Below are 12178 nucleotides of genomic sequence, written 5' to 3' on the forward strand. Positions count from 1 at the left end.
TCAAACACATTGCATGTGTAATGATGACTGATTTTTTTCCCGAGTTAAATTTGCTGCTTCTGTTGGTTCTTTCCACTCATCTAGCTACATTGGCCTTTCTTTGCATCCATATACAAGGAGCCCTATATTTCTGTGGTTTATGAACTACTTTCTTTCTTAGAACTACAGAACATTATGGGCAGGTGGGAGAATGAGCTGAAACACAATGGTCCACAGAGGACGGGGAAGACACAGTCTTCTTGCATCTCCTTTCCCAACTTTGCCATGCCTCAGGGGGTAATCTGTTATATCATGAGTTTTCACGTGCCTCTTAAGAGACCTAGTCCCATGAGAGAGTTCTGAAACAAAGATAAGTAAAAGGAGTTTATGTGACTTGTTTTTTTAAAGGGCACCATTTTGAAAATTTTCATACTTTTCTGGGACCAAAATTAACTTGAACATAGTCAGCTTGGGTTATCAATGTCCTGCCTATATTATACCCAGGGACAAATACAAATTCCCCAGGAATAAGCTATACCAGAGAAGGCACACTCCTGGGTTCCTGGGTTCCCGTTATCTGAGAGGAGACTGGGCACTCCCTTGACCAAGACTAAGCCCTAGTGTCGGCTTCTCTGAGTGACTTGCCATCTCCCAAGTGTGTGAGCTTCATGTAGATAGCTGATTACATCCACTACTGTCACTTATATGTACAAATATCTCCCTCTATTATTAGTAGGCTATTGTGATGTTGCATTTAATTTTCCTGTCATTTAAAAAAGCCTAATGTTCTCAGAGTGTCATACCATACAGTTTCTAATGACTGTCTGATGAGTAGACAAGGATAGATACCAGGCTATACAGGTGTCAGTAGGCCCTTAAGTTGGTTATCCAATGAAATTGAATTATATATTTCAAGTATTTATATGGGTTTTACTTACTTTTATGCTTCTGAAATGGCAAAAGCATTCCCCAAATTCATTTTTGCAGAAAGTTCTTGTGTCTTATTGATTTGTGTTGCTGGGTATGCACATTTTATTACTAATGCTAATGTGTTCTCATAGTACACCATCCACTTTTCTCAGACAATAGAAAAGTAATCTTCCTTAATAAAATGTAAGCCACCTGGGCTTCCCAGGTGGTACAGTGGTGAAGAATCTGCCTGCCAATACAGGAGATGCAAGAGACATGGGTTGGATCTCTGGTTTGGGAAGATTCCCTGGACGAGGAAATGGCAACCCACTCCAGTATTCTTGCCCAGGAAATCCCATGGACAGAGGAACCTTACAGGGTACAGTTCATGAGGTCACGAAGATTCAGACCGACTGAGTAACTGAGCACACAATATACCATCCACTTTTCCAAAACAATAAAAAAATGATCTTACTTAATAAGATGGATAACTGCCATTTTTGAGAACTCTTTTTTTTCAACATGAATGGCCATTTTATGTTTCGTTTATCCTTAGAAGAATTTTTTCATCCTGAATTTCTTTCCTTTAGAAAAAAATCACTTATTGCATGAAAGTGAAAGTTGCTCAGTTGTGTCTGACTCTTTGAGACTCCGTGGATTATACAGTCCATGGAATTCTCCAGGCCAGAATGCTGGAGTAGGCTTTCCCTTCTCCAGGGGATCTTTCCAATCAAGGATAGAACCCAGGTCTCCCACATTTCAGACAGATTTTTTATCAGCTGAGCCACAAGGGAAGCCCAAGAATACTGGAGTGGGTAGCCTATCCCTTCTCCAGTGGATCTTTCCAACCCAGGAATTGAACCGGGGTGTCCTCCTTTGCAGGCACATTCTTTACCAACTGAGCTGTCAGGGAAGCCCATTATTGCATATCACTGTATTTAATACTGAGAAACACATCGATTATTTTGGAACAATAGGTTTTAATGGCTATCTAAATTTTTGTTTGCTAGGTAATTATGTACAGAGATCATAAAAAGAATCAGGCAGCTTCCACAAAACTAAACAGAACCTGGGGTGCCAGGAGAATTCTAGGGTTATTGAGGACAATAAACAACTGTTTATTGTCTAACTACAGGGATAAATCCAGTACTTCTTTCAGATCTCTGCTCAAATATCACTTTCATTATGAAGCCTACCCTACCATCCCATACAAAATTGAGCCACTCTCCCTCAGCTCTTATCAATTCTATTTATGTCACGCTACATAGCTTAATAAGTGAACAGTAGGATTTGAGTCTCTATTTCCCTGACTCTAGACCACATGTACCTAGCTGCCTAGTTACCTAGGAGTAAAAGACTGGGCAAGTAGCAGTAGTAATATCTCATATTTTAAATCTTTTTACAGTTTGCAACACATTTTCACATGTATTATTTTTAAAATGATGATACAGAACAGTAACTTTATATGTTTCTCTTTCTCTCAGGACCTGCACTGTTATATTTGAAACTGTAGTAGAGGCAATATAATTCCTGAGATTCCCCTTGTGAGCTTATTATAAGATTGATAATGATTCAAAATGGTTTTTGAGAATCTGCTAGAAACAAATATTCTCAAAATATGAACAGATATTTTAAGACAGGCATTGTGTCTTTTCAGAATGCATGAACTCTCGTATGGCAGGATTGTGCCCTTTTGTACTTAGATTTATTTTCTGGAGTCTGTATTCCTGCACTTTAATCCCTGCAGGTCTCCACCTAACTTTTCTCCTTCCGTTTCCTCTTCCCATCAGAGTTGTTTCTTTTCTCTTCTGATTTTGGACTCTCCAGTGCTGTTCAGCCATTGCCTTTATGGTTAAGGCGTGCCCCTTACCTTCTGCCTGACATTTGATTTCATTGCCCTTCTGGGAGAGCTGGACTAGGCTTCCTTATTTCATGTCACTTGTAGTTTTCAGTCTTGTTCAAACTGAGAAAATGGTGGTTTAGGCTGTTGATATTGGGAAAAGAGAGTCAAGTCATAGAGTAATAAGGAAAAAAGAAAGACTTCATGGATTAGATTCCTAGGGTTGCTGTAACAAATGACCACAAACTGGATGGCTTAAAGGGGGCTTCCCCCAGTGACTCAGAGGTGAAGAATCCACCTGAAATGCAGGAGATGCAGGTTCAACCCCTGGGTTGGGAAGATTCCCTGGAGGAGGGCATGGCAACCCACTCTAGTATGATTGCCTGGAGAATCCCATGGACAGAGGAGCCTGGTGGGTTACAGTCCATGGGGTTGCAAGGAGTTGGACACAACTGAAATGACTGAGCATGCACACATGAGTGGCTTAAAACAATAGAAATTTATTATTTTCTGTCCTGGAAGCTAGAAATCTGAAATCAAGTTGTATGCAGGAGTGGTTCCTTCTGAAGTTTCTGAGGGAGAATCTGTTCCATATCCTTCTCCTATATTCTGCTATTCCTTGGCTTGTAGATACATCACTCTAATCTCTGAGTCCATCATTGCATAAATGTCTTCCCTTTGTGTGTATCTCTATGTCTTTACATGTACTGTGCTTAGTTGCTCAGTTGTGCCCGACTCTGCGACCCCATGGACTGTAGCCTGCCAGGCTCCTCTGTCCATGGGGATTCTCCAGGCAAGAATACTGGAGTGAGTTGCCATGCCCTCCTGCAGGGCATTTTCCCAACCCAGGGATTGAAACCAGGTCTCTGCATTGCAGGCAGATTCTTTACCCTCTGAGCCACCAGGGATGTCTTCACATGGTCTTCTTATAAGGACACCAGTCATGGTTTTAGGCTCACCCTAATCCAGTGTTTCCTCTGATTCTGGGAAAGATCAAGGGCAGAAGGAGAAGTAGATGTCAGAGGATGAGATGGCTGGACGGCATCACCAATGCAATGGACATGAACTTGGGCAAACTCTGGGAGATGGTGAGGGACAGGGAGGCCTGGCATGCTGCAGTCCATGGGGTTGCAAAGAGTTGGACACGACCGGGCAACTGAACAACAATCCAATGTGATGTCATCTTTATTTAATGATTTACATCTGCAAACACCCTATTTTTGAACCACTCAGAACCACATTCTGAGATTCGGAGTAGACATGAATCTGGGAGAGTAATTATCTAACCCAGTATACATGGTGATCTGTTTCTAGCTTTCAAAAGAGTGCTGGTATTATGAGGTGTTCCTATCTGTGATTGAGCAGATGCCTTGGAAGTCTATACCCATGCCAATAAAGATATTTTTCTCTTGTCAAATGGAAATAACATGTGCAGATTTAGGTATTTGGAATATGGAAACATAGAAGCCTAAAAGTCATGATCATTGTTTGGATAAAGCCTATGAAGGACGCATAATCAAACCAAGCCTTGTGTATTATAACTGAATTTTCTCATTGTCAACAGCAGCACATAGAGTGAATCAGGAAACATGATGAATCAGGAATCTAGAAACTAGAGACCAGCTGAATGACTCTGGGCAATTCAATGGATGTGCCTCTCTGAGTGACTGAGACAAACATTTCCTGCATATGAACTTATTGTCCTGTCCTTAGAGTCTGAGATTATACAACTCTGTGCAGAAACACCATTTGTGTTTCATTGAAGAAATATATCTAGCACCTGCTACATGCTGGGTCATATGATGGATTCTCTATTAAATGTAAGTAACTCATTTATTTCTCAAAACAGAGGTGTATGATACTTATTACCCCCATTTTACAGATGAGGCAAAGATACTGAGAAAGTTTAAAAATATACCCAAGATAAATAGTCCTAATGAGCCACTGAGCCAGAATTTGAGCCCACATCTGTCTATGCTTATGTCATACAGCAGAAGCAAAACCAAATGGATAAACTTTGGGTGAGTGGCTGGTTGAGGGGACATGCTTATGAAAGAATAAAATTATCTAGCAGAATAGTTCCCACATGGTACAGAAAAGAAAATAGGAAATAGCAGAGTTGCAAAACATCCAGTCAAGAGTTGGTGACACTTGCATCAGTTCTTCGGCATAAGAATGTTGATTGTCTTTGTTGTTTAGTTGCTAAGTCATGTCAAACTCTTTGTGACCCCATGAACTGTAGCCATCAAGCTCCTTCTGTCCATGGGATTTCACAGGCAACAATAATGGAATGGGTTGCCATTTCCTTCTCCAGGGGAACTTCCTTCCCCCCGGACTGAACTTGTGTCTCCTGCATTGGCCAGCAGATACTTTACCACTGAGCCACCAGGGAAGCCTAAGAATATTGATAGGCTGTTTCAAAAAATGAAATAGCACATGGTTTTTGAGATCGGAGTTAGCTATGGGAGCATGAAAAGTGTGTATGTTCCTTTACATGCAAATACTTTTACATTTCTGGTACTGGCTGGGCTGGCCAGCATTGTTCAAGAAAATCACTAATCGTTGTTTAAATAAATGTTTGTGCCCACAATGACCTTGAAGTAGACTATGCATGGATGCTCTGTGCAGGCAGCAGTTTGAATGTGTATTACTGCTTGTGTACGTGTATGTCTGCTAGCTTTTGAGAATTTTCATTTGAAGGTCATATTTGACACTATCTTTTGTTTGTTTGTTTGCTCTGCAGTCTATGGCATGTCTCCTTATCGGCAGTTACCCAGGGCTCTTGGACTTGGTTTCACCTGCTCTGGGAGATCACTGCCTACTTATTTTAGGTGCTGTCTTGGATGACAGCCTTAGAGCCTCTATTTATAAAGTTTAGAGCCTTTCAAGCATGTCGTCTAAATTTGGCAAAAATCTAACCAGCTTCATTTTATGTATGCAGATTATTTTTCTTAGATCATTTCTCCTTTGCTCTTCCTTAATACTTATGAAAATTCTGCACTTTGAAATCCTGATGGTACAGTGCTAAATAAAACCAAAGGAAGGTCGTCTTGTCCAAACTTGGACAAATGATTTAATAGGAGCCAACATCTGCGATATTAGAAAGAGAACACCAAGGGAAGGACAAATTTGAGAGACAAAACCAGGGCGGCTCAGTTTGATTTTCCCATCAGACTCCTCCTTTAGGAATGGATACCTAAGATATTGGTTGTATTTCAATAAGGATCATAATTCCCATGAGAAGAAAGGAAAATGTGGCTGACAATGTGACAATCAGGATATCACCTTTGTCCAACATAGCCACAAAAGTGTCTTCATCAGAAAGTTGGGTAGATATTCTACTCCAAGTGTCCAGAGTCAGGCAGGCACTGGGAAGCCTCCATAGCAACAAGAAGGTGATATTTTATCTTACTGTTCAGTGAATCAGTTGATTACATTGTTTAAAGAAAATTGCCATCTGAAGGCTCTCAAATAAAGTGACAAATGTGAAAAAAGGAAGACCTCCCATGCGGAGTCAGCTTCTAGGGCACAGACTCCCTCCAATGTCTTTCATTAGGTGAGTTCATCTGGTCCTTTGCTGACAACAAGGATTTGGAGTTGATGCCCGGGGAAAAATAAGCAGAACCCAGGTCTACCTGACAAATAATCACTTTTCCTATTCTGAGGTGTTTCTCTCAAATGTCTTTGGCCAAGCAGTACTTTATTCCCCCCTGTATAAGCGTTTGGAGCATGTCACCTCTGTTATCTCAGTGGTCTGTACTCCTCTTTTCTGCCCGACTCTGTCCTTCAGTAATGATTTTGTGCTCACTTTTGCAAAAATAGGCACATGGATGTCTGTCAAATTGAGTTGTAAATACAACCCCACCATGTCCCCCCTCAAGCAGAGATCTTTATAACATTCCCTAAAGACCATCAGGTGGCAAATATTCTGTGCATATGTTTTTTCTATCTAGAAATTTCACTAACTTTCAAAATATTCTATGTGTATAGCTCAGGAGACAAAAAAAAAAAACAAATTTAGATTTACATTTCTGCCTTTAATTGAGCTGTCTCAGGACACCTGAAGGTGTTTGGAACCCTTGCACCTTCTGTGTCTCCTGTTTATCTGTTTGGCAGTGCTGGGTCTTGGTTGTGGCATGTGTAATCTTTAGTTGAGTCGGTTGAACTCTGAGTTGCAGCAGGTGTGGTCTAGTTACCTGATCAGGGATGAAACCCCTGCCCCCTGCACCGGATCAGAGTTTAAGCCACTGGACCACCAGAGAAGTCCCCTTTCCTCAGTATCTTCTGAAGTCTCCCTTAGAGTAAAATTCTGTTCAATGTGTACTGAAAGAATGTTGCTTTTCCAGATTCCATTAATTTCATCTGAAATATATGCAAGGATAACTGCTCCTAATATGGAGATCTCCTCTAGACCAGAGATGAGGACACAGAGCTGACTCCAGGGTCCCAATAATTTGGCATAGAGGCAGCAGGAGACTCCAGCTCCAGCTTTCCTAATTGACCTCCTATTCCGCTTCATATATTTATATATATATTTTGTCTCTGTCCTCCCCACTGTTTGCTGCAGCTCATCTGTTTAACCCTCTTCTTATTGCCCCCATTCTCTCTGTTCATCTCCATCTGGGGGATCCCTTGAACAACAAAGAGAGATTCAGTTGCTGTCAGACCCTCTACATTACTCATGGAGCGGGATCTGTGTGTTGGTATCAGAGGTAGCCTGCATGTAGAAAATGTGTCACTGATAAGGAAATTCTGTAGAAAGTCTTAACAAGTAAAGCATTCTTAGGAAGACAAGGGTTAAATGGGAAAACAGTAAATTAGCCTCTCTCTCTGTGCTGCTGGAGAGACCTGAAGTTAGGTATGTCTTTTCCAGAATCCTGCTTCAATCAGTGCTGTCAGTCTTGTGAGCTATGTGTAAACTACCAGTCCCTCTCTTGACAGCCACCTTTCCTAAGCACCACCCAGGGGAGCTTCATCTTTAAACTATTGATGAATAGAAGGTTAAATTTTAATTCTCTGTCATTTGCAACTTGCTAATTAAAATTCCATGTTCTTTTATCTCAGAGACCTTTGAAAAACGGAATATAGAAGCTTGTCTAGAGATAACATAACTACCACCTGGCTTGAAGCTTTTGTGCCTAAGATGCTATAAATGTTAATTTCCTATCAATTGAAACTTGCAAAGAAAATCAGCAGGTTTTCTGCTCTCCTGGCATCAGTTATTTTTTATACGGCATCTTTCCAGGGCGTCCTTTGTCCCTGCTTCCATCAGCCTCCTCAACATTTTGATCCTGGGGAAATCAAGCTAAGACCAAAGGCAGATTTGAATTTGGAAGAAAGAATGAGGTGCCACAGGACAGAATCACTTTCTTTTCTTTCAGCTTGTTTTCAGGGTACCATTTCTATAAGTAGACACACTTACTATATTGTTGTTGTCTTGCATACTTCTCCAAAGAATGCCATTGACATATCCTTTAGGATTAAAATATAAAAGTATTTGGTTTCAACACCATTTCTCTGGTGAGGCTTGTAATTATGCTTTAAGATATACAGTAGAGCAGGCACTGTTGGTGTCCTTGGCACTCCCCATTCCCGTGCCTGCCAATGGCTGCTAAACACAAGGCAGAGGAACAAAAGGAAGTTGATAGATAAATATCCCAGCCTCCTAAACCCCTGGTGAAACAGCTCTGAGGCATATTCAGTATTATACCCTAGACATTCTCAGTGGGAGAAAGCCCCAAGTCTCACAGTGATGTCCTGCTCATTAAGCCTTGCATAGGCTTCTCTCCCTTTCCTGGGTCACTTGCCCAATATCCTACTGGTGCTTCAGGGATCGCCTCTCAAAGAAACTACTTGCATTAAAATCTTAGGCTCAGCATCTACTTTTGGGCAAGCCAAACTAAGCCACAGACAGAAACAGTTTATTTTATTCCTTGAACATGAAAATGTATGGTGTCACTGATAAATAGAAATATCTGCATACAGTTTAGAAAATTAGAAAGTTATTTCAAAATTAGACCAGGGCCTATGCTCTAAGATTTCTGTGTTATAATCTCAGCACAATCTTGATTAGTCATTCATTTTAAAACCAATTTCTGAGTTCTGATAGGAAGGGCATTAATGCAAATTGCTATGAGGATAACAGGAAATCTTTTAAAATAGAAGTCTTTTTCTATTTATAAAAATATTAGTTCATTTGAAGAGAATAGGGGAAAACATACAAAGATAAAGATAAACATACAAAGATAAAGATAATAGATAAAGTACTATGCAGGTTGCCAAGCAGGAAATGTCAAAATTTAACATGAAAATGGAGACAATATATACTGGAGAAGTTCAGAAAAGAAGGCATTTTTAGGAAAGGGTCCTGGAGAATGAGATAGAAAAGGCTCTCTGATGGCTAGAGGAGTTTTACAGGAATAGAGAGGACAAGGTGTGCACGTGTGGCATTCTGGGTCTGCCTGAAATGGAAGATTCTTTTAGGGAAGCATTAAAGTTAAAGACATGAGGTGATACTGTCCTTAGGTTAAAATCAATCTGAATGTCAGGCTAAGGAGTTTGGAAGGTAAATATAATTTTCTTTTTTTACCTTTTTTTTTTGTTGTTGTTGTTGTTGTTGGGAGGACAATTGCTCTACAACATTGTATTGGCCTCTGTCACTCAGCAACATGAATCATACGCAGGTATACATATGTCCCCTCTTTTTTTTTTTCTTGTTTTTTAACAAAGTACTAGCATTCATTCATTCTCTCATTCATCTGTTTCATTAAACACATACTAAGATCCTGCTCTATTTAAAGGCAATATACTGGGTGTTGTTACCTGGTGAAAAAAAGACAAAGAAAAGGAAAAGATGATGACGCAGAAGGGGGATGACTGAAAAGTTAGGGAAATTAAGGCAGAATTGATTTTGGTTTTAGAGAAATTATGTATTTATTTATTCAATTAACTTCCAGAAATATTTAAGGCAGGCCATGCAGAACCCATATATCAGCCCTGAATGGTTTTACCCAGTGAGACATCTTACAAAATTTTATCTGATTCTAACCATTTTCTCAGTTACTTAATTGGTACCAATTCTCAAAGCAGTATTTCAAAAGGATTACTGTATTGACTAGTGGCCAGTTTGTGAGGTGGGAAGTAAGAAGACTCCAGCCCAGCTGGTAAATGCACCCCAAGGTTGACCCCAGACCTCCTCTATTCAAGGGTAGGTGGTCTTTTCATCCTTGGCTCCTAGAGGTCAAAAGGATTCCTGGTTTGGACCAGTTCTGCAGGCTCCAGGAGTGAGGGGAGAAATGGGCTCCAGGTGCCGGGCAAGCGCATTGATTTCATGAAGTCTTTGATGTCTGTTTTGGTCCTGAAGATCTGGAGAAATATGATCTTAGAGTTGATGTTCCAACTCTATATGGCATTTTAAGAACCATTTATGAGGCTTTCAGTTACAGCTGCACCAGTGTCTGAGTGTTTTAGAGTAGCCTTTTCTCTTTCCTCCTCCTTTCTGCCCTATCGTTTTGGTGTATGAATGATCGGTGGTGTTTGTACTGTTAAACGGCATATCAGCCAACAACAGCCAGAATGCTTCTGAAAACGAATTTAATTTATTCACAGCACAGTGTGCAGCCAGATGATGATGGCAAGTTAATGGGCTTTGCCTTAATGAGATAACTGTTTGCCGCCCAGGTTTAGAGGTTTATGGTAGTTTTATTTGTCAGTCTTTCCTGAGTGCAGAGAAGGAAAAAATTGTAGCTTTATGCTGATATATTGTCAGGTCCATTTGCAGAGAGAGACAGATGTTATGACCTCCTTCTGCTGCTGTGTTCTTTGAGCCATTTCAAGTTTTCTTCTCTATTCTTGGCAATTAAATGCAACATCCCTTGTTGTTCACCCATGTGGCTTAGATGAGGAGGCTGTTCAAGCGGCATAATCCATGGAGGTGCATCTTCATTCTAGTATGCTGTTATCAAACAGGGTCTGCCAGTGTACTGGCTCTGGCTCTTTGCTTCCTTTCTTCTTTGCTCCTGATTTCCCTCTCTCTTTTAATCCAGCAGGTTTTATGATCCTGGAAATAATATGGCATGAGAGCCTAAGCTTCCCAAAGAAAGAGAAATTAGCATGACACTTTGGCTTTTTCAAATATTTTGGCCTAGTCCTTTTCCTCTCAAATTCTTTTTCTCCATTCACTTCAATTACCACTGAATCTTTAACCCTGGCTAACAACCACCTCTTTTCCAGTCTGCCTTTCTGGTAACTTATTAGTGTTTAGCAATGAGAAGAAAAGGGCAACAGTTCTATTAACACAACCAAATTGATTCATAATCAGTCATGAACCAGGAGCTGGGTAAGGGTTTTTTACAAGCACTAAAGGTTAATAGAACCATTCTCCAGCCCATTTTCCAAACCAACCTTCATGAAGTATCCTGACCTCCACCTCCAGACATACAGCCATTGCATAAGAGCTTTTGGCATGGGTGGCATGTAGGTGGAAGTTATTTATGAACATTAATAGCTTTTTCAACTATTGAGCAATTATTAGAGCACCCCTACATGTAGCCCTAGCTAAGTTCAGAATAAAGTAATTATATAGTTAATTTAGCATTTATCTGGAAGACGGACTTTCAAATTAAAAAGCTTGTTCAGTTGAAATTAGCATTTATTTATTCTATGGGGATTTTTACACAGGCTCTATTTGCCAGTATGAAACACCCATGTGAAGCTCGTTTTCAGAATTGACTAGTTGAGTCAGATCACAGTCCAATCAATTTGAGAATGAACAGCCAGCTGGATAGAAGCCATACTTTCCATTACTGGTTAATTGCTTTGGGGTGAATATGATTGGCTAATCCAGCCTCTAAAGCCAAGGAGATCTTAAAATAGCTCATGGCTGCTAACTCACTGGTAGGAAGGAGCCAGACAATAGCACTGCCCTCCCTGCCATACACTGTTGTCTGACTGTCCTAAAAAATAGTTTCACCTTTCTCCCTCTCCTCCCCAAATATAATTTATCTTTCATCTAAATTTTGGGGTAAATTATTTAATTGATCTTTTCCTCAGAGTTGTTGTTGTTCAGTTGCTAAGTCATGTCCAACTCTTTGCAATGCCATAAATTGCAGCATGCCAGGCTTCCCTGTCCTCCAATATCTCCCAGAGTTTGTTCAAACTCATGTTCATTGAGTCAGTGATGCCATCCAACCATCTCATCTTCTGTTGCCCCCTTCTCCTCCTGCCTTCAATCTTTCCCTGCATCAGTGTCTTTTCCAACGAGTCGGCTCTTTGAATCAGGTGGCCGAAGTATTGCAGTTCAGCTTCAGCATCAGTCCTTCCAATGAATATTCAGGGTTGATTTCCTTTAGGATTGACTGGTTTGATCTCCTTGGAGTCCAAGGAACTCTCAAGAATCTTTTCCAGCACCACCATTCGAAATCATCAATTCTTTGGCAGTCAAAGAATTGA

The 12178-nt window shown here is 40.4% G+C and overlaps 1 protein-coding gene across 1 annotated transcript in view; it reads left to right on the forward strand.

Annotated features, from left to right (window-relative positions):
- PLCXD3 (phosphatidylinositol-specific phospholipase C, X domain containing 3) overlaps positions 1–12178 on the forward strand; it is a 200756-nt gene that overhangs the window by 47917 nt on the left and 140661 nt on the right. The gene's annotated exons all lie outside the window — the stretch shown is intronic.

This window comes from Bison bison, unplaced genomic scaffold, assembly GCF_000754665.1.
Source record: "Bison bison bison isolate TAMUID 2011002044 unplaced genomic scaffold, Bison_UMD1.0 scf7180017864331, whole genome shotgun sequence".
Lineage (NCBI taxonomy): Eukaryota > Metazoa > Chordata > Mammalia > Artiodactyla > Bovidae > Bison > Bison bison.